The sequence below is a fragment of the Artibeus jamaicensis genome, unplaced genomic scaffold (genome assembly GCF_021234435.1).
Source record: "Artibeus jamaicensis isolate MK-2021 breed Jamaican fruit bat unplaced genomic scaffold, CSHL_Jam_final contig_760, whole genome shotgun sequence".
In the NCBI taxonomy this organism is placed as follows: Eukaryota; Metazoa; Chordata; class Mammalia; order Chiroptera; family Phyllostomidae; genus Artibeus; species Artibeus jamaicensis.
The window spans coordinates 2879841-2902563 of NW_026521955.1; positions in this window are offsets into that span (position 1 = coordinate 2879841).

Genomic DNA, 22723 nt, shown 5'->3' on the forward strand with positions numbered 1-22723 from the left:
AATCAGAAGACATGCTCAATCTTCCCTTATTAAGTTTGTATAAATAAAATGTTATTAATGCAAATATTTTAGAAATTATACATTTTCTGAGAAGGCACTTGAGCTTTAGCAGTGTTCTCATTTTTCTCATTCTCAGGAAAAACACTGATGAAACCCTTATGAAATAGTTATATACTGTACTTTGTTATTTTCTTTAATTCAAATACTTTTGGTCACTGTAATAAGTTGACTACGGTCATTCAGTTTCATTATTAAACAGATTTCAGCTTCCCTTAGATGTTTGCCTGAAGGTTTTTCTATAAGTTACATAAAAACAGCATTTTGCTAGTCACTTTTCTTTTTCTTTCACATTCATTACTAGTTTCCAGGATGATTTCTTAGGTTGCACAATTAGCTCCTATTATATCATAAATCTTGGTTTTGTTGAATAAGTTAGTTCTAGTTTAAGCGTGACATTTTCCATTTTATCATCACTTTTCATTTAAAACATACTGAAAATAAAATACTATTCTAAGTGGGCACATACACAGGTACTCATATATGCATCTTTTCATTTTTATTGTAATTTTATGCCCCTTACAAGAGTTTTAAAAATTGCTTTCACTGCTTATGTCCTTATAGAGTATGATAGGGATAATAATGTTCTTCAGTGATTCCACATTAGCAACATATCTAGCCTAATACACCTGAGGCTAATGAATAATGCAATATGCTATTCTGAAATAAATGTACAAGATTGCTAGTTCAGGGCAGGCAATAATTGATGTGCTTTTGCTTCTTTCATTCATATAAAATTAAAAAAAAACTGGAAGTTCGCAAGTAGTGAAGATTCTGTACCTAATGACAGTTATATCTGTACCCCTCATTTTTCCTGTTGAATATGTTTAAAACTTGTGTCCATCTTGGTCACTTACTGCATGCTTACTAACAGTCTGAGAGTTAATAGGCACTGTATTTTTTATTGAATTATTGATAAATTAAATCAATGCATGAAATAATGATTCACTCACAGTAAAGTATTAGAGACAACGTGTTAATAGAATTGTTAGTTGAGAAATCTGCATTTTAAAGGAGACTGGCAGGTATCACATAAAGAAAGGGCAGTGGTAGATATTTTATAACATTTCTGTGAAAAGACCGCTTCACTTATGAATGCTCTGTTTATATTGGCAGCCTGGCAAATGACAAACCTTCCTATACCCTGTTATTCTTTCTATATTTTGGAGGCTCAGAATCTTGTTAGGCTTCCATATGTGTTTTTTAAATATTCATCATCTATAAATTTCCTGAAGGCCTGGGGGGAAAATCTGTGACCACTTCCTACTCTTGACAGGAAGATCACCAGTTAGTTGCATGCGGTGAAGGCTTCAGGTCATGGACCTCTGGTTCTGGGAAACAAAATCTGGTACAACTACCCAGAACTTTATTATATGCTCGTGTTTGTTACAATTATTTTCCTGTTTGACTTCATTAACATGATTTTTAAGATTCCAGAAAATGCCCAGGAAGATAAAGTTGCAAATACCTGTTTAAGGAACATTCCCCAAATGCATTGATCTGAATACTAGATTTACTCAATTTAATGTGTAATAGCAGAATAAATGTCCTTATTCGGGATGATAGATAACTTCAACGACTATTCTTTAAGATAGTCGTTGAAACGATATTCTTTGAAACCCTTCTTTGCTGTGTCCACCAAATCCCAAACTATTACTATGTGAAAAACTTAACTGAACCCAATCAAAGTCCCCTTTCTTCACCTACAAAAAAGACAAAAACAAAGCCAAAAAACCCTGCCTACATCAGATCCTAAAACCTTATAAATGGCTTCTCTTTGTGCTTCTTCTAAAATGCTACTAAGAATCTTTCTGGGAAGTGATCCCTTACTGCAGTATAAGGGGTGGAGGGTGGACAGGGAGAGAGAGACAAACATTGATTGGTTGCCTCCCATATGTACCCCCAGACTGGGAGTGGAACCCAAAACCTAAATATGAGCCCTGATCAGGAACACCTCAAGCTTTGGGTGTTGGGGATGACGCTGCAGTCAACTGAGCCGCCTGGCCAAGCTCAGTAGTTATTTAGGAGCGTTTTTAGCAATCCAGTGTTTGACTATAGGGGCGACTTTCCCCGCAAGTCCCCTGGTCTGCCATGGATGAAAGTAACACTACCAAGACATGATCTGCTTGGGGAAGAAAGGTGGCTGATTCCTTAAAGGAGAAGGGCCAAGAGCCCCTTCCTCAAGGGACTTTTATTGGGTTGTAATACACAGGAATACAGGGTGACAAGGATCAAACAGTAGATAACATTTCAAAGAAATCTGTGGGCTTAGTCTGAGTCAGTGTCTGTCAGGAAAGGGGGTTTCAAAAACTTTGGGAGACATACTCATTTCCTGCTTGGACCCTTATCATATAAATGAAAGCACTCTTAGCAAAGCAGGTTTCACAGGACTTTTAGGAATTCTTTCTTATGCCTCATTACCCTGGGAACCTGCCATTCTCAGCACAAGGCTGCACCGCCCTCTGACATTGTTTTCAGGTTTAAGTCGGGCAGAGGAGGCAGATAGCCAAAGAATTCTTGGAGACTTCTTGCAGACAGACTGAGGACTCAGGCTTCGTCAAAGGGGCGAGGGTCCATCACCCCCTTTCTCCATAGCCCCCCAAGTCCTTCCCTGGGGCCTCCACATGATCATGCCTGTCTTAGGTCGTTCCCCCCTTGAGGAATCTTACCTGTCATTGGCTAACCGATCAACCATTGGAGGCCAGTTATGAAAAAAGGAGCAGAAGCACTGTTCCTGCCAGGGAGACAAGCTTTGTCTCCTTAGTGGCTTATGGTCCAAAGGTCGCTCGCTCAGCCTTAGCCATGGGGGGTTTCAGCTCCTAAAACCAGGCAGGGAAGTTCCCAACATTTGACAATTTAGAAGGAAGAAACTGTGGGCTCTGATTGATTTATCCAAATTATTTAAATAAAGAGTTCAATTTCTGAGGTGGTTTAATTCTGTGATCCTTGTGTGCTGGAGCTGGTTTGTATTGGCTCACTCCCACTCATTAGGTTAATTTTCAAATAATCAAATATTTTGCAAACTCTTTGTTAAAATATTGGTAGCTTTAAATTGGTCATGGTAGGCATTGTTACAGCATGGCAATTTGGAAATAGTACAAATCAGGGTTTTTTTATTGAGAGAGTTGTACCAGCTCACCACTGGTTTATTGCTGAATTAATTTCATGTGGGATTATCAGGGCATCCTTTGCTCTTATTGGGAAAAGGGAATGGAAAACATCCCCTCTTTGGAGATAACAAGAATTTTAAAGCCCCATTATTATCAGAGATATATTTATGTTTTTCCATCACAAATAATTGTTATGGAGAATGGCACATGTACCAATGGGGGATTTATTAAATCTCACATCTCTGATAGATATTTTCCTAATTCCATTACTTTTACTATTGATAAAATTTTAATTTTGAAAATGAATGCATAAAAATGTCCTATATTTAGGGGTTTCAATTTATTGGATATATTGCAGAAAGTTGACTCTGAAGGAACACATATTAAGGGAACACCCATGTGGGCAGGGAGCAGTGATTGGTCCCATGTCAGGGCCTGGGCTTCACCCACTGTCCCAGGTCCGCAGGCCTTCATTCCCACTGCTGCTCCTGACTTCCAGGCCATGGGGCTGGTCTTGGTCTTTGGTGAGTTTAAGACCTGTCAGTTTAAACAGGTTGAAACTTAAAAAAGAAACAACTTCTAATAAAATGAATGTAAAAATCAAAAACAAAGTAAATGCATAAAATACATAACCATGGTGATACCTTGTACATAATTCTTTTTTTTATTTATTGATTATGCTGTTACAGTTGTTCTATTCCCCCCTTCATTCCCCTCCACCCTACCCCCTGTCCCCACCATTACCCCCACTGTAGTTTATGTCCATGTGTCTCAAGTTCTTTAGATTCTATATTTCCCATGCTATTCTTGCCCCCCCATCTATTTTCTATCTACTGTCTATGCTACTTATTTTCTGTGCCTTCTCCCCCCTTCTCCTCCTCCCACTCCCCTGTTGCTAACCCTCCTTGTGATCTTCATTTCTATGTTTCCGCTCCTGATCTAGCTGTCCTTTTAGTTTGCTTTTGTTTTAGGTGTGGTTGTTAATAACTGTGAGTTTGTTGTCCTTTCACTGTTCATGTTTCTTTAACTTCTTTTTCTTAGGTAAGTCCCTTTAACATTTCATATAATAAGGGCTTGGTGATGATGAACTCCTTGAATTTGATCTTATCTGAGAAGCACTTTATCTGTCCTTCCATTCTAAATGAAAGTTTTGCTGGATAGAGCAATCTTGGTTGTAGGTCTTTGGATTTCATGACTTGGAATACCTCTTTCCAGCCCCTTCTTGTCTGTAAGGTCTCTTTTGAGAAATCTGCTGACAGTCTGATGGGGACTCCTTTGTACATAATTCTTAACAGAAAAACAAAACGGGCTTTGTTTCCCTCTTTGCCACATTTCCCTCCACTTTTTCCTATTATCTTTGTTTCTCTGTTTTGGCGAGAGGGTTGGAGTGAGAAATGGTTTAAGTGTCCCCACTTGGTAAATGCTGGATGGTAAATAAATGGATAGATGAGATTTGTACATATTTTATTATTGCACATATTTTATTTATTCCCTGGACTATTTTTATCTCTTCTCTGGGAACACACTGACTAAAGCAATTGGTGACAACAACAGCCAGGAGAGCCACATAGCTCTGTCTATTGGTTTGTCTTCCTTATTTTCTTTTTGTTATAAGGTGTTGAATTATTGGAATGAGATCAAAACTAAACCCTGGGGGAGTTTGATTGATAGAAGACTTAAAATTCAAACGTAGTTATTGTGCTTATAACTCCCCTTGAGCTTGGCAGCAGAATAAAGCAACTTTTACTGTGTAAGTTAAAACCAAAACCAGAACCCAAATACAAACCTCTGAGATCCCTGGGTAGGTGCTCATTTGCAGTACTTTTCTCCTTGATGTCAACCTTTGGTTTTCTTACCGAGAAAGAGGCAGAATGATGAGAAAACAAGGTGCTTGTTTATGGGTGCTTATAAAACCATAGAATTCGAAGGGGCCTTTGGGTGACCACCACCATCCTCAAAACATACAGAAAAAAAACAGGAGGTTGGAGTTACATCCTCTATGTCTGTCACACTGTTAGTGGCAGAATTAGAACTAGAAGGAGCAAGTGGGTTTCATGTTACCAGATGTTACGGAGTCCAAAGTTATTCTGGTTTTTGGCAGTAATAACTGATGTGATGTTGGGTTTATAAAGATAAACATTTAAAACTTTTCCATTCCCTTTTCCTATCTGTCTCTCTTCCTTCTTTATCTGTTCCTTTCATTGTCTTTATAATTTGTGTAAGTCTCACCAAAAGCCAAAAAGGAACAACCTTTCAAAATAAAATAGCTTCAGGTTCTCCCCTTATTGTTTAAGGACCACTGGTGACAATCCATGTTAGAGTCCCACGTGCAGTCCCATGCATGGAAATCCATCTGAGTCACAAGTACAGGTCATGGAGCCCTGGGATTCTTTTCACAACAGGTTTCTCCAAACCAGCTTCCAGCAGGTGACACCTACTGTATACCAATTTCTCAGACAGTCCGGAAAGACACAGCCAGCTAATTTAATTTACTGCTTCCCATCCGATGGTCTTCAGGAGTATTCGGGCATATTCTTCCTATGGGTAAACTGTGCATGGAAATGTCTTTTGGAATTAGCCACATTACCTCTTTCTTGTCCCTAGAGTGTCATTCAGTAAAATTGCTTCTTCAGTGTTCCTTAGTGGCTGGAAAGAATTAATGAAGTTACTAGAGTAATTTCCACATTGCAGAAATCTGACCATAATTTGTTAAAAAGAAACTAACTCCATATTGCAAGCGTTTCTGAACAGTAATTCTGTTTGTAGGTTTCATCATTCATTCAGCAAACATTTGTTGAGTACCTGCTACAAGGTGGGCATTTTATTAGGCACTAGGGAGACATCATAAACACAAACAGTCCCTGACACCACAAAAATAAGTCTAGCGAGAGAGTAGAAGGTGATAATTAAACAGAGTGTGATATTGTCTTGTAAGAGGCATCACAGGGTCACCTATACAGATGGGGTTGCAGTGGCAGCTGTGGAGGTGGTTGTAGCAGTGGAGGATGTGGTGTTGATGGACCACAGAAAGCTTCTCAGAGAAGGTAATTACTAAGTTGAAATTACTTCTCCATCGTTATAAACTTAGAATAGAATAGATAAGATAAAGAATATAAGAATAGATAAGAATTAGCCAAATGAAGAAGGGGCATGTTTCCTGAGTCCTGCCTTACAGCACCTCACACATACTTGCCATGCGTTTTAGTGCAATATTCCAATTTAGCTAACATGAGAACAGTTCTAAGAGGCTCACCAAGTTCTGACCCCAACGCTTGGCTTGGCTTTTCTGATGTGCGGTGTGCACCTCACACCTGCATCATCACAACTCCTCGCAAATCTCTAACCTAGTCCATTGGAGAATGTATTACGTGCCAAGATTTTTGGCCCCGTGTCAGTGTTTGATTCCAAACACCTCCTCCATCGCCTGTGCTCTAGTGAGGGGTATACCATACATCACCAGACTGCCTAGTAACATTGACATTTTTATGTATCCGTGAGAAATAATTTCTGTAGCCGAAAGGCCAAAAAGTTTGGAGAGCAGGATTTTAGAGAAATAAGCAAAAGGAAGGCAACCTGTTAAATTCCGCAGCATTGATGCACTTTACAAAAAAAAATGGCTCTCTGGGGACTGAGGTCACTGAGGTGAGGGAAATGATGCATGAGGCTGCCACATAAATCTTACCTGTGTCCCATAATTTTTAATCTGCTCCCAGTCAGTACAGATTTAAAATCCTCACTCCTGGCCGACAGGAAAGGGGCAGTCAAGATATTCCTCCAGGAATCCTCAGAAGAAATGAATATTTTACATCCTTCTTGCTACAAGGCCCAAAAAACCATGAGGTCATTCGTGATACTTAACATACCCACCGCCCACTTCCACTTCTGATCGCCGGAGCAGTTATTTTTATTTTAGTTTTCACAACATGTTTTACATTTCATTAACAAATATTATTCTCTTCAACAGCTTTCCTAGGCATCAAAGACTGTATTTTTTCTCAGAAAATTAATTTGTGGTAGAAAACACTGCCTATTTTGGGTACTGACTCGAATTAAAATGATGAATCATCAGGCAAGTAGTGGTGGAGTGCTTTTCAATATTGAGACAGCACAGTAAGCACAGCACAGTAAGTGCTTTAATAAGCACTTACTAAATGTGCCAGATGGTGTACCTGTTGATTATCATATATTTTCACACTTATAACACCCCTATCAGGTGGGTATTATGATTTCACAGCTAAACACACACATTCATAAAAGTAAACAGATTTTCAAAGACCACATACTACAAAGTAGTAACTCAGAACCAATGTTCTTTCTGTGACATTGAACAGATTTCTGTCTTTCACACACATATGTAGTAAGCCATCACTGCACTTGAATTATGAGATACTCTCTAAATGTGAAAGAGATAAATTGGATCCTATTAAGACATTGATATAATAAGCCTTAAAATGAAAAGTTTGAAAACAGTAATGCAGGAGACTTTAGTGGAAAGGAGGAAAATTTCATGGAGAAATGGAATTTGAACTAAAACTTTAAAGATGTATGTGACATAGAGAAGAAGAGAGAAGAGAGAATATTTAGCCAGAGGGATATTAGTTTGAGGAAATGTCACAGACGAGGCTATGTATAAAATCTGATGATAGTCTGACTTTGCAGATTCTAGCCTAAGACCTGGGCAAGACCAGGGTGGAAGGCAGGGCTGGAGAGTGAGTGCTTGTTGGGAAAGGAGTGAGTGGCACCAGAGACAGATTATATCTGACCTTCTGCTGGGTGGGAACACTGACCAATTATTTATTTTCCTTCACTTCAGAAAGAAAAAACCCTAGAGAATTTCCTTGTTATAACTGCATTTCAGTGGAACAGCCCTGAATCTATACATGCAAGAATATCAATAGCGATCTGTGCCTTTGGAAGGCAAAGTTCCATGACCTTCATCAGAGGTCTCATGTATGAGTAAGTTTGTAATGATTACCCCCTCCCCTTGTCTTCACAAACACATCTGGTGCCCCAAATTTCTTTGACCAGAAACCTTTCAAGGCATGAAGTTAAGAGATGAAAATGAAGAGGTCCGACATTGATATATTCTCTATGAGAAACGGTAAATCATCTAATAATATCCACAACTATGGTAAGCTTCTAATAACATTTTCTCTGTAAGCTTTTTTTAAAATGCATTTTCCTTGGTCTTTCCAGTCCAGAACAAGGAAAGAGCAAAGACGGTTTGATGCAGGGTGGCAGTTTGGAAACAGTGACTGCGGGGAGGAGGATGGGCACGATGGCGCAGGCCTGAAGTTGAGTGTTGGTCAGGGGATTCCGTAATGTTCCATGTTTCTGTAGGAAACCATGTCAGCTCAGCAGAAAGCAGCAAGGCTGATATTCAACCAGCATGTTGCAGGTTCTACATACCAATTAGTGCCAATTTCCTATTGATTAGGTACCTGTTTAATTAGGAGGGGCCCATATTATACTCATTAAATATTTTGAATATCCACCCTGGAAACAGGGTCCACTATATTATACGTGCGCCTGGTACAAAATAAAAAAGTGGGGCCACTTGTTTGAAAATCAGGAAAAAAATGTGAAACGTGCTACGTATAAAGCTTTCCCCTTTTGTCCTATCTCAGTGTGTCATAACACACACACACACACACACACACACACACACACACACACACACTCCTAACCCAAGGACATTTTTTAAATTGCTTTTAGAGAGAGAGGAAGGGAGAGAGAGAAACATCAATGTGAGAGAGAAGCACCTGGATCAGGGACCATACGTGCCTGGAGCAGGGATGGGGAATGAACCACAACCCAGGCATGAACCCTGACTGGGAATCGAACCCACAAGCTTTCAGTTATGGGAAGCTGCTCCAACCAACTGAGTCACACCAGCCAAGGCTCATTGTGTATTTTTTACTTACTATTTAATGTCATTTGTCATTTACATAAATTAAAAATGCAATAAATAAAATTGTTAAGATTTTTAAGGTGGTGAAAGGAGAGCATGAAGCCTTTTAGGAGGTCCGTCTGAGTGGGAGGCTCTGGACATAAACAGTATGCCCACAAAGGCAGCCGTGTCTAAAATGCAGTCATCTAAAGCCTTTGTAGCACCAAGATGAGCATTTGGTGAGAATGACTCCTTGGGGGTAAAGAAAGAAAATAAGGAACAAATCAAGGGCTTCATACACCCCGTAAGAGAAGATGGCCCAGAGTACCAGGTTACTAGGGTGTGGGGCATGCAGTAGACAAGAAATATCTAGATGTCAGAAAAGAATATGTCATAGCCTTTCTTTTTAAAAAAATTTTATTGTATTTTTTCATACTATTTATTCCCCTTATACTCCCTTGCCCCCAGCAGTCACCACACTGTTGTCCATGTCCATGAGTCCTTTTTCCTTTCTGCTCAATCCCTCCACACCTTACCCCCATACCTCCTTAGTTGTCATTCAGCTCTGTACCCATGAATCTCTCTATATTTTGCTTGTTAGTTCAGTTTGTTCATTAGATTCCACATACAGTGAAACCATGTGGTATCTGTCTTTCCCTGGCTGGCTTACTTCATTTAGCATGATGTTTTCCAAGTCCATCCATGCTGGAGAACATCCATGCTGGTCCCAAAGGGTAAAACTTTCTTCTTTTTTATGGCTAAGTAGAACTCCATTGTGTATATATCCCACAGTTGTTGTCTCCACTCATCTACTGATAGACGATTGGCCTGATTTCATATCTTGGAAGTTGTAAATAAAGCTGCAATGGACATAGGGGGGCTTATGTTTTTTGAATTAGTGCTTTGGGTTCCTTTGGATATTTTCCCAGAAGTGGGATCACTGGGTCAAAAGGCAGATGCATTTTTAATTTTTTGAGGTTTCTCCACACTGCTTTCCACAGTGGCTGCACCAATGTGCATTCCCACAAACAACGCTCCAGGGTTCCCCTTTCTTCACATCTCACCGGCACTTACTGTTTGTTGATTCATTGATGATAACTATTCTGACAGGTGTGAGATGCTATCTTATTGTGGTTTTAATTTGCATTTCTCTGATAACTAGGGACATTGAGTATCTTTTCATATATCTATGACCATCTGTATGTCCTCTTTGGAGAAGTGTCTGTTCAGGTCCTTTGCCCATTTTTTAAATTGGGTTGTTTGTTTTTTTGGTGTTGAGTTTTATAAGTTCTTTATAAATTTTGGATATTAATCCCTTATCAGATGTATTAATGAATATGTTCCTCCATTCTGTGGGTTGTCTTTTAATTTTGTTAGTGGTTTTCATTGCTATGCAAAAACTTTTTAGTGTGATGTAGTCCCAATTGTTTATTTTTCTTTTGTTTCCCTTGCCTGGGGAAATATATCTGATAAAATATTGCTATGAGCATTTTATTCTCCTATGAGGAGAATATAATGTCCAAGATTTTGCTGCTTATATTTTCTTCTATGATTTTCAAGCTTTCAGGTCCAGCATTCAAGTCTTTGATCCATTTTGAATTTATTCCTGTGAGGGGTATAAGATGGTGGTCTAGTTTCATTTTTCTGTATGTATCTGTCTAATTTTTCAACACCATTTATTGAATAAACTATCTTTAGCCCATTGTATGTTCTTGCTTCCTCTGTTGAAACTTAATTGACTATAAAGGTGTGGGTTTATTTCTTGGCTCTCTATTCTGTTCCATTGATCTATATGTCTGTTTTTATGCCAGTACCATGCTGTTTTAGTTACTTGGCCTTGTAGTATATTTAATATTAAATAGCATGATTCCTCCAACATTGTTCTTCTTTCTCAGGAATGGTATTGCTATGTGGGGCCTTTTGTGGTTTCTTTAAAAAATTTTTTCTTATTTCATTTGATTATATTTAGTTTTTAAAATTTTTATTTAGTTATTTTTCAAGTACAGTTTTCTGTTTATTTCTCCCATTCCAGCCTACCCCTCCCCCATGCTCCCCACCTCCCTCCCATTTCCACCCCCCTTAGTTATTGTCCCTGTGTCCTTTAGACTTGTTCCTCTAAATTTCTCCCATTTTTTCCCCTTAAATTCCCTCCCTTCTCCCCTCTGGTTGCTGTCCCCCTGTTCTCTATTTCAGTGTATTTGTTTTTATTTTGCTTGCTTGTCTGTTTTGTTTAGCTTCCTGTTAAAGGTGAGATCATATGGTATTTGTCTTTCATATAAATTTTAGAAATATTTGTTTTAGTTCTGTGAAATACATCATTGGAATCTCGATAAGAATTGCATTGAATCTATAGATTGCTTTGGGTAGCATGGACATTTTAATGATGTTAATTCTTCCTATCCATGAACATGGTATATGGTTCCACTTATTTGTATCTTCTTTAATTTCTTTCTTCAGTGTCTTATAATTTTCCATTTACAGTTCTTTTACATACTTGGTATTTTATTCTTTTGAAGCAATTATAAATGGCATTGTTTTCTTAATATCCTTTTCTGTTAGTTCATTATTAGCATATAAAAATGCAGCTGATTTCTGGATATTAATTTTGTATCCTGCTGCTTTGCTGAGTTCATTAATTCACTCTAGTAGTTTCTTGGTGTAATCTTCGGGATTCTCCTGTGTACGGTATTATGTCATCTGCAATTAAAAACAGTTTTACTTCTTCCTTTTAAATTTGGATGCCTTTTATTTCTTCTTCTTGTCTGATTTTTTGTGGCTAGGACTTGCTAGTACTACGCTGAATAAAAGACATGAAAGCAGACATTCCTATCTTGTTCCCAGTCTTAAGCAAAATGCTTGTGGTTTTTGACCATTGAATATAATGTTGGCAGTGGGGTTGTCAAATATGGCCTTTATTATATTTATCTATGTTCCCTCTAATCTTGTTTTGCTGACAGTTTTTATCATAAATGGGTACTAAATTTTATTAAATGCTTTTTCTGCATCTATTGATGTTATCATGTGGCTTTTATCCTTTATTTTGTTTGTATGGTGATTCACATTTACTGATTTGTGAATATTGTACTAACCTTGCATTCCCAGAATAAATCCCACTTGATCATGGTGTATGATCTTTTTGATGCATTGCTCTATTCAGATTGCTAAAATTTTGTTGAGGATTTTAGTGTCTATGTTTATCAGGAATATTGGCCTATTTTTTCTTCTTTGTAGTGTCTTTATCTGGTTTTAAAATTAAGATAGTGCTGGCCTCATAAAATGAGTTTTGGAGCCTTTCCTCCTCTTGAATATTATGAAATAGTTTGAGAAAGAGAGGTGGTAGTTCTTCTTGGAATATTTAGTAAAATTTCCCTGTGAAGTCATCAGGTCCAGGGCTTTTGTTAATTGGAAGTTTTTTGGTTACTGCTTCAATTTCACCAGGTGTAATCTGTCTATTTAGATTCTCAGATTCTTCTTGATTTAGTTTTGGAAGACTGTATGTTTCTAGGAATTTATCCATTTCATTCAGATTGTCCAGTTTGTTGGCATTTAGTTGTTCATAATATTTTCTTACAATCCTTTCTATTTCTTTGTTGTCAGCTGTTATTTCTTCTCTTTCATTTCTGATTTTATTTATTTGGGTCCTTTCTCTTTTTTTCTTGATAAGTCTGGTTAAAGGTTTATCAATCTTGTTTATCTTTTCAAAGAACTACTCTTGAAATCATTGATCTTTTGTATCACTTTTGAAACTCCTATTGCATTTATTTCTGCTCTGATGTTTATTATTTTCTTCCTTTTTCTTACTTTCAGCCCTGTTTGTTATTCTTTTTTCAAGTTCTTTTTAAGTGTAAAGTTAGATTGTTTATTTGAGCTTTTTTCTGTTTTGTTTTTTTTTAATATAGTCCTGTAATGCTATGAATTTCACTCTTATGATTGTTTTCCCAGTGTCCCACAGATTTAGGATTCTTGTGTCCTCATCATCATTTGTTTCACGTTATCTTTTGATTTCTTCTTTGATCTCCTTGACCCATTCATTGTTTAATAACATGTTATTTAGCTTCCATGTCTTTGCATGTTTTTCACTGTTCTTCTTGTGGTTGATTTCTAGTTTCATAGCATTGTGGTAAGAGAAGATGCTTGATATGATTTCAATCTTCTTAAATTTATTGAAGCATATTTTATGTCTTGACATCTGGTCTATTCTAGAAAACATTCCATTTGTACTTGAAAAGTATGTATATTTTGCTGCTTTGGGGTAAAAAGCTATGAAGGTATAAATTAAATCCATTTGATCTAGTGTGTTGTTTAAGGCTGTTGTCTCTGTGTTGATTTTCTGCCTGGAAGATCTATCCATTGAAGTCAATTGAGTGTTAAAATCCCCATCTATAACTGTACTACTGTTGATCTCTCCCTTCACACCCACCATGATTTGTTTTACATATTTAGGTGCTCCTATGTTGGGTGTGTAAATGTTTACTAGGGTTATATCATCTTGGACTGTTCCCTTTATCATTATGTAGTGTCCTTCTTTATCTCTTCTTATAGACTTGGTTTTAAAGTATACTTTGTTAGATATAAGTTCTGCTACCCCAGTTTTTTTCATTTTCATGATTTTTTTCTTTTTTTTTTTACTTTTTGGTCTTTGTGTCTCTTTCAATCTGGGATGAGTCTCTTGGAGGACACATTTATTTGGGTATTGTTTTCTTATCCATTCAATGACACTATGTCTTTTTGTTGGATCATTTAAGCCATTTATACTTAAGGTGATTATTGGTACATATGTATGTAGTGCCATTTTATTGTTAAACTGTTTCTCTCTGTCTTTTTGTTTTTATTGTTATTTTCTTCTTTTTAAAGCAAGCATTTTGACATTTCTTGCAGTACTGGTTTGGTTGAACAAACTCCTTTAGCTTTTTCTTGTCTGGGAAGCTCATTATTTCTCCTTCAATTTTAAATGATAGCCTTGCTGGGTAAAGTAGTGTTGGTTTTATGTACTTGCCTTTCATCACCTTGAATATTTCATGCCACTCCCTTCTGGCCTGAAATGTTTCTGCTGATAAATCAGTCTAACTGGTTGTCCCTTTGTATGTAACTACCTGCTTTTCTCTTGCAGCGTTTTGGAGTCTTTCCTTGACTTTAAAGCCTTGCCAGTTTAATTATGATGTGTCTGGGTGTAGGCCTGTTGGGTGAAACTTTTTTGGGAATCTGAGCTTCCTAGACTTGTGTGTCTTTTTCCTTCACCAGATTAGGAAAGTTTTCAGTCATTATTTCTTCAAATAGGTTCTTGATTCTTTCTTCACTCTCTTTTCCTTCTGGCATTCCCATGATGTAGATGTTGTTATGCTTCATGTTGTCCAAAATGTTTCTTAAGCTCTCCTCATTTTTAAAATTCTTTTTCTATTTTGGTGCTCTGCCTGCATTTTTTTCTACCTTGTATTCCAAATAATTGATTTGATCTTCTGCTTCATCTAATCTACTATTTGTTCCTTTTAGTGTATTATTGATTACAGATATTGCATTTCTTATATCTGACTGGGCCTTTTTAATGTTTTTATTTTTTTTAATGCTGTTGAGTATCCTTATAATCATTGCTCTAAACTCTCTGTCTGATACATTGTTTGCCTCCATTTTATCTAGTTCTTCTTCTGGAGAATTTTCTTGTTCTTTCATTTGGGGTTTGTTTCTTTGTCTTCCCGTTTTGACTGCTTCTTTGTATTTGCTTCTATGTATTAGGTAGATCTACAAAGACTTGGGTGTAGGCCTTGGTCAGACACTTCCTGTGACTGGCCCTGGGAAACCTGTTTAAAACCATCAGCAATCCACAGCTTGTGACTCCCTCTATTGGTCTTGAGTGTGAGCAGAATGAACCAGGTTGTGCACCAAGGCTGGCTTTACTAGCATCAGGCCCAAAGGAGAGTCAGGTAAAGTCATAATCTATTCATTGCTATGGCCTCAACGTGTACTTATCAGGCAGGCCTAAGCACCACACTAAGGGCCAGAGTAATTCCTGTGGGTGGGGCTATTGCTTCCTCTCAGGCTGATATCACTTAAGAGAGGAGTGCTCTGCCTGAGAAAGATGACTCCTGAAGTACAGGGGATGACTCAGGACAGGGATCCTGGTGGCTGTTTCTCCATTTCTCTCCCTAGAGTCACCAGTCCCCAGACTCTCCTCATGTGTCTCTAGTTCACTCTGCCCTCCCTCTGCTGGAGTCCAGGGCAAGTGTTGCAAATGAAATTTTGTGCATTGTCCCTTTAAGAGGCCCTCTGCATCTCCAGCCATCTCTCCCATGTGGACAAAAACCTCCCTGCTTTTCACAGCTGATATTATTTGGGTTCCTTCCCTGGTTCTGTAGATAGACTGAGGAACCCAACTTGTGGTTTAGATGCCACACTTCTCAGGGGGAGCCCTCTGGCTGCTGAAATATCTCTCTGGAACTTCAGCTGACACTTCTGGAAGCTCAGCCATGCCCCTCACAGGTCTTTTGCACTCCCTACCAGTCACATTGTGGTGAAGTGGTTTCTTCCTTGGTTATAAGCCTTCTCTCCAGCTAGTGTTCAGTTGGTTATTCAGAATGATTTGTCTACAATTTAGCTGTAACTCCAGACTGGTCCTGGGTGGAGGTTAGTGTAGCTTTCACTTACTCCTCCAGAATCTTGGGTCTCTTCATAATCTTTCCCAGAACCCTGCAGGAGGAATCCAGGAAAAGCTGGAGACTAAAGAGCATTATGTGAATCCCCAAGTGGATGAATTGACCCTGTCTATAAGCTGCTAATGTGTAAATTTATGTCAACCCAAATAGAAATCTATGGATAGGATTTCAAACCCTATTCTCTTCCCAACTGGTTGATATTTTAACCTAAGGATATGGGAGTCCATGTTAATGATGAGATGGAAATGTGGAGAAGGAATAAATATACTGAATGAAACAAATCAAAAAAGACATCCCATAATTTCAGCCTTCCCCATCTAAGATTTGTAGCTTAACATGGAAAAAAATGTAAGTGAGAAAGAGGAATGGGATGTTGGAAATGTGGATTCATAGTTGCACATGGAAAAAAGACATAGAAACTTTATTTTAATTACAGCAAATACTATATGAGTCAGCAGCATGAAATAACAGTGGGAATCAAGTAGCTAATATGCTATCAAGCTACATAAATAGAAATATAATATCTAGGACAAGAATGGCAATAATGAAATTCAACCCTGTACTCTTCAAATCTCACCTGTGGTATTTTCTTTTTTTAGTTCTACACATCGCATTATCAAAGTGAAACAAATAATGATTATTAGACCTGAGTAGGAAGAAGACAGGACTCAAAACAATGTAATCTATCTAAGATCTTAGATCTAAGATGACAATAATTTGCCTACATAAATATTCTTATAGTTTTCCTAATGAATTACCAGTTTTTACATGGGCATTTTAAATATAGTATTGAAAAATTTAGTAGTCAAAACAAAACAGAAATAAAAAGTAAGTGGAATTTATTGCTAGCCTAGAATAAAATATCTAAGTTCTTACCTTGTTCTCTGACCCCTATTCTCTGAAGCATCTTTTAAAAATCAAGGTGTTTTCTGGACTGGAACAACTGAATTATTAAAGGATTATAGAGATCAATACTCTAACACCCAGGCAAGTGGGATAAGATAAATTTCATTTTATAGTAGGAAAAATTGAGATTATACCAGTGGTAAAATTTATTGAGCACCATCTACATGTCAAGTTCTATGCCAGGTGCTTTACTTCATTTCATGCTCTCCTAGCAACAACCTCAAATGAAGCAAGAATTATTATTTTTAACCATAGAAGAGGTACAGAAGACAGAGATTCTTTGTGAGGACAGAGACCATGTATCTCTTAATGACTGCACTCACCCAGGCATAATGCTTTGCAAATTTTTGTTGAATTAATGGATAGATGAATAAACAAGAAAACACTGGAATCTCAGAAAGAACAGACAAACTGACAGATCATAACATTAGTTAAGTGGCGGAGGTTGACTCAGTCAGGTCACTGCACTGGTCCTCCTCAAAGTCACAGAGTTGACCTGTGAAGACCTTTGATTTCCAGACACTGTATCAGGTGGGTGGTAATAAGCATTTTCATACTCAGAGACCACTGAACATCTGATAATTGACACTAGGTAAATGACAGATAAATTCTTCTTACTTTTTAGGTATATTATTTTTAGTTCCATTTTACAAAGCTTGTTTTGTGTAAGTTGATTCTACTATTTTACTATCTCAGATATTGTTGTTAGGGCAGCCCCTTTTCTCTGAGACAGAATGAAATTTTGCATACTTGGGTTTGAATCCGGACTCTCCTGTGTATCAGGTAAGTGATTTTAGGCAAGTTACCCAGTGTCAATGTAAGAAACATCCAAACCTGTAGAGAATTTTTATGAGTTCAGTAAAATTGCTGTAATTGAGAAAACACTCTGGAAAGTGGCAGCGTTACAGCTTATTTTATACATCAGAATCAAAAGGGAAAGTATAAGGGGGTTACATAGAATGCATTGGTGATAAATTAGGGAGTTGAGAGAAAGGAAATGGGAAATCTCTGGGATGGGATGAAAGCAAAAGGAATAGACACATGCTTGTTCTGCATTGGTGGGTTTAGGGTAGTTAACAATGAGCAGTGACAACACACAGATGGTATTTGGGAAAACAAGGTAACATCTCGGGGTTCTGTGGGCTGTGCTGTGGTGGGAGATTGTGCCCTGAGGGGTCTGGATAAAGGGAGTTACTCTGACATTGCAAAGGTACATTATCATAGATGCAAAAAAGACAACAGACAGTCTCAACTTAAGGTAAAGATTGACCTTTGTCAAGGAAGATACCAGCCTAGGACATGACTCCCTACCATGACCCACCTTTAGTTAGGAAGTTTTAATGTCAGACCATCCTGTGTGGTTACTTCGGTGTCTGAGTTTGTAAGGCAGCCATGCAGGCCTCCCCTGAGCTTGCCAGGTTTAGTATGTGGCCCCTTTTTCATTCACACTAGTAAAGATAATACTTCCTACATTGAGTTCTTCCATGTCCCCTTTTGGTCAGAATTAAATGTGAAAAAAATGCACAATTTGCTTGGTATTGTGTCATGTACATATAAGCATTAACACACATTAAACTATTAATGATAAAATCCTGCTAATACACGCTCATTCTGGAAAACTTAAAAATATTGAAAGGAAAATGATAAACATTCATTACCACATCCTCAAAGAAAACTAGTTAATAATTTGTCGTGCTTTCTTGTAAATGTTTCCTTCTAAAAATGCTGTGTACATTTTAAGTAGTTGAGGTAGTGCAGCATATATAGATTCATGAACCACTTTTTTTATTTTTACCTCAGCAAGAGACTAATTTGATTAAGAGATAAAAGCTGAAGAAAGTCAGGAGTGACTTCCACTCTGAAGCATTTTGGTACTATGTTCATAAGCCCTAAATGGGCACTTCTTTGTGCTTTAAATTAGTTTTGTGCTCAAGGACTGATGCCGCTGAAATGTTGTTCCCTAGGATATCTGGGAGGCAGTCATTATTCTGCTCTCTAATTGAAGAATAAATGTCCAGTTTTACTATGTGCTTTTTCCAGGCCTGTGCTAATCAGGATGCGGGATCTTCAGGCTTTCAGATAATTAGTGATGGATGTTTTGCTCTGGTTGTTCAATAACCTTGCCTTTCCTTTTCAATGCCTTCTCATTATCAAAAGACAAATTGTATCAAAGAAGATTAATATACATTTATATGGTTCAAATGCCATGACTGGTTTGTAAATTACTCAAGAACCTGGGAGTATTTAACTTGGAAACCTGATGTGTTTATTAAGATGAGAGACAAATTGCCTTTAACAAGGGACATACTCAACTGCAAGGGACTGATGGTGACAATGCCATGTGGCAGGCTGCATTCTCCCCAGCTGTCTGTGTTTCCCAGAGTGACTGAAATAGGATTCAGCTAGGTCAGATGTGGTGGTGGTGGTGGGGGGGGGGGAGGTGGCGTGGATAACCCACTGCTTTTGGATCTCATTTCATCAAGGGAAGGCACTGTCTTGTTAAAATTACTCTCACTATTCTCAGGGGGGAGAGAAATAGAGATTCAAAGCAGACACTGAATGCTCAGAGCAAAAATACTATGGACTATGACTAGCCTAGAAAGAAAAACTCAGAAGCAAACACAAGGAGGAAGTATTGGCCATGGACTTTCTGTTTGTGCTAAGAGCTGTATTCCCAGCTGGAGTAGATTATTAAGATCATCGCCATCACATTTAGTAAGGATAAGTGAGTGGGAAAGAAGGCAACTGTAACAGAGAAAGGATCCGCCTCCCTGACTCCATCTTGTTCAAGACAGCTGTGTTTTTGCATATAGATGCACTAATCACTAGGGGGATTCTGCTTGTGTTTGAGTTTTACAAAAACGGCTCCTCCCATATCCACCCCCCACTTGTCATAAAAGAGGTCTGAACTCTGCACTTTCTTAAGATGGATCTGAGACCCCACTAGAGCTTCCATCTTCTCCACTGGCATTTTCTTGATCAATAAAACTTTCCTTACTCCAAATACTGATGCTTTGAATTTTGCCCTGTTGGAGTGTTGGGCACATGGGCTTTGGACCAGTAACACTATTTGACTTGATTTTTCTGTCAGGCTAGTGAATGTAGCATGTTGTGGGTTAGATTGTGTCCCTCAAAATAAATGTCCAAATCTACACTCTGGTATCTGTGAACATGATCTTAATTGGAAATAGGGTCATTGGCCATGTAACCAAATTAAGATGGAGTCATACTGGACTGGGGACATGGAGGGCCCTAAATCCAATGACTGGTGTCCTTACAAGGATGGTTTGTGAAAATACAGGGACGTATTCAAGGAAGAACACCATGTGAAGAGAGAGGCAGAGATCAAGCCAAGGAATGCCAAAGGAGTGTCAGGAGCCAGCAGAAGCCAGGAATAGACAAGAAAGGATCTTTACTTAGACCCTTCAGAGGGAGCATGACCCTGCCGACATCTTCATTTTGGATATCTAGGCTTCAGAACTTCGAGAAAATAAATTTCTGTAGTCTAGCCACCAAATTTATGCTTATATTTATGGCAGCATTAGGAAATTAATACCTGGTGTGTATGGGATTGATCTCTATCTACACCAAGAGCCTTTTAGAGAAGGACTTTCTATTCTCGGACTGAATTTTATACTGCTTTTTATTCTATACTGCCTACCACAGTAGAAACAGAGAAAGAGGGTATTCTTATACCTCAGAGAGCCTCATGGGCACACTTTTTATCATAGGTTGGGTTTCCTCAGAAGCAGTCACCGAGAGAAAGATTTGTGTGCAACTAGTTTCTTTGGAGGTGATCTAAGGAAGTGGGGATGTGAGATAGGGAAGGGCGGGAAGCAAATAGACTGCTAGCTGTTGATCAGTTTACCACTGTGAGCAACTGGGGCACAGTCCCATTGGGGAGCTCTGGAGGACAATGCAGAACATGCCTCAGATTTTCCCCTCTGGAGGAGGGGGATGGAGGGTAATTACCTCTTTTCACCACAGATGCTTCCTTTTTCCTTCCAGAAGTCTGTCCTTAGAGTATACAGCTTGCGTTTTATTTTTATTTTTAATCTTCACCCAAGGATATGTTTTTAAATTGATTTTAGAGGGAGAGGAAAGGAGAGAGAGAGAGAGAGAGAGAGAGAGAGAGAGATGTGAGAGAGAAACACTAATCAGTTTTCTTCCATATGCACCCTGACTAGAATTGAACGCACAATCTAGGTATGTGCCCTGATCGAGAACAAAACCTGCAACCTTTTGGTGTATGGGACGATGCTCTAATTAACTGAGCCACTACACCAGGGCCCAGCTTGCATTTTTAGAGCTTACTTTCCATCTCTGTGAGATCTACCTCTTAATCTTCATTTCTGAATTTCAAAATCATAATGGGAAGGACTTTTTATGAAGAAAGATAAATCAAACTGCATGATTCTCTTATTTCTTTTTGTGATAATGTTAGAAACTTCTGGCCCATCCCTTTTTATTCATCATTCTGAAAGACTCTGTCCTCCTAGATTTCCCTCTTCACACACATCTCTGCATAAGAATCCTTGTCTACACCATGGGCTGTGCACAATATCTGGGAAGGTTAAGAGAGTAAATCCTCAAAAGGTAGCTTTGAGGTCGAATGTCCACATTCTCTGATTCTGCATACAGCAAGGTAGTATAACTCCTTTGAGGATTCGAATTTACAAACAACTTTCTGAGTGGGAAATTCTATTTCATTGATCTTTTTAAAAAGTTTTCAGTCTTATTCTTACTTGCTGAGTCAGAATAGCTGCTTTAGAAATGTAGTTTTCAGCCTTGAATTTGATTTGGCAAAGAGAATATACAAAAAAAGTTAGCAAAAATTATATTGTTGTCTCTCTAACCAGAGAACTGCTGAATGTGTCCAGGGGTTGCATCTTTTTTGTATTTACACAGAAAGACTTGCTTGCCCTACAAAAACACGCTGTCACTCTATCAGAGAACCATTTGCTTATTTCAAGTTTTGCAAAAAAAAAATTCAAAGCATGCATGAGAGAAAAGTTTTATATCAACTCAAACAATAGCAAGTGGCATTGGAACACCTGTTAAATGAACCTGGCTTCCATTCTGGCGGCAACAGCAGCATTGAACTTTCAAGGTATGATAAATTATTATCTACCATCTGTTTTACAAAACATTATTTCTTCTTGAACCAAGATTACAGTCCAGAAAATGAGCTCTTAGCAAAGCAACAAGTCATCATTCATATGAGGCTATAGAAAGAACTTGAGCCAGAAATTATTAGCACAAATAATTTGCCAGAAACAGAGTGGAATCTTATTAAAGGCCAGAGAAAATGGTCAATTAGATAATGAGACACAAAATAAGCAGTCAGTGAAGGGAAGAGATGGGGAAATGGTACCTTCAGAGTTACTCTAGAGGATGTTTCTTACTCTATTCTGTCCTTTACGAAAAAATTACTAACCATCTCTACAAAATTTTTCATGTGGCATTTGTTCAGGTTTGCTGTGTGAGTGGTGCCCCAGAGTGGTGAAATGTTGTCCTGGTTTTTTTTTGGTACTGATTGTAGTAAAATCAGTGTGTAGCAGGCATGTATCTAAAATTCATTTCTTCTTTTCTTGAGAAGATATACAGATGGGCAACAGATATATAAAGAGATCCTTAATGCCACTAGCTATAAGGGAAGTGCAAAGCAAAAGCACAATGAGATACCACCTCACACCTGTTAGAATGACTACCATCGATAAGACAAGAAATAACAAGTGTTGGAAAGGTTGTGGAGAAAAAGGAACTCCCATTCACTGCTGGTGGGAATGTAGACTGGTTTAACCATATTGAAAAACAATATGAAGGTTCATCAAAAATTTGAGGATAGAGTTACCATATGAGCCAGGAATTCTTCTTCTGGGTGTCTTCTCCAAAAACTTAAAAATGTTTATTTATAAAGACATATGTACTGCTATGTTTACTGCAGAGTTATTCACAATAGCTAAGACATTGATACAACCTAAATGTCAGACCAATTATTGGATAAAGAAGAAGGGCCATCAAGGAACATGTATAAAGGACACATGGACAAAACCAAAGGGTGTAGTTCAAGGGTGGGAGGTGGGGATGGGTGGAACAGGGGGTGTGGTAGG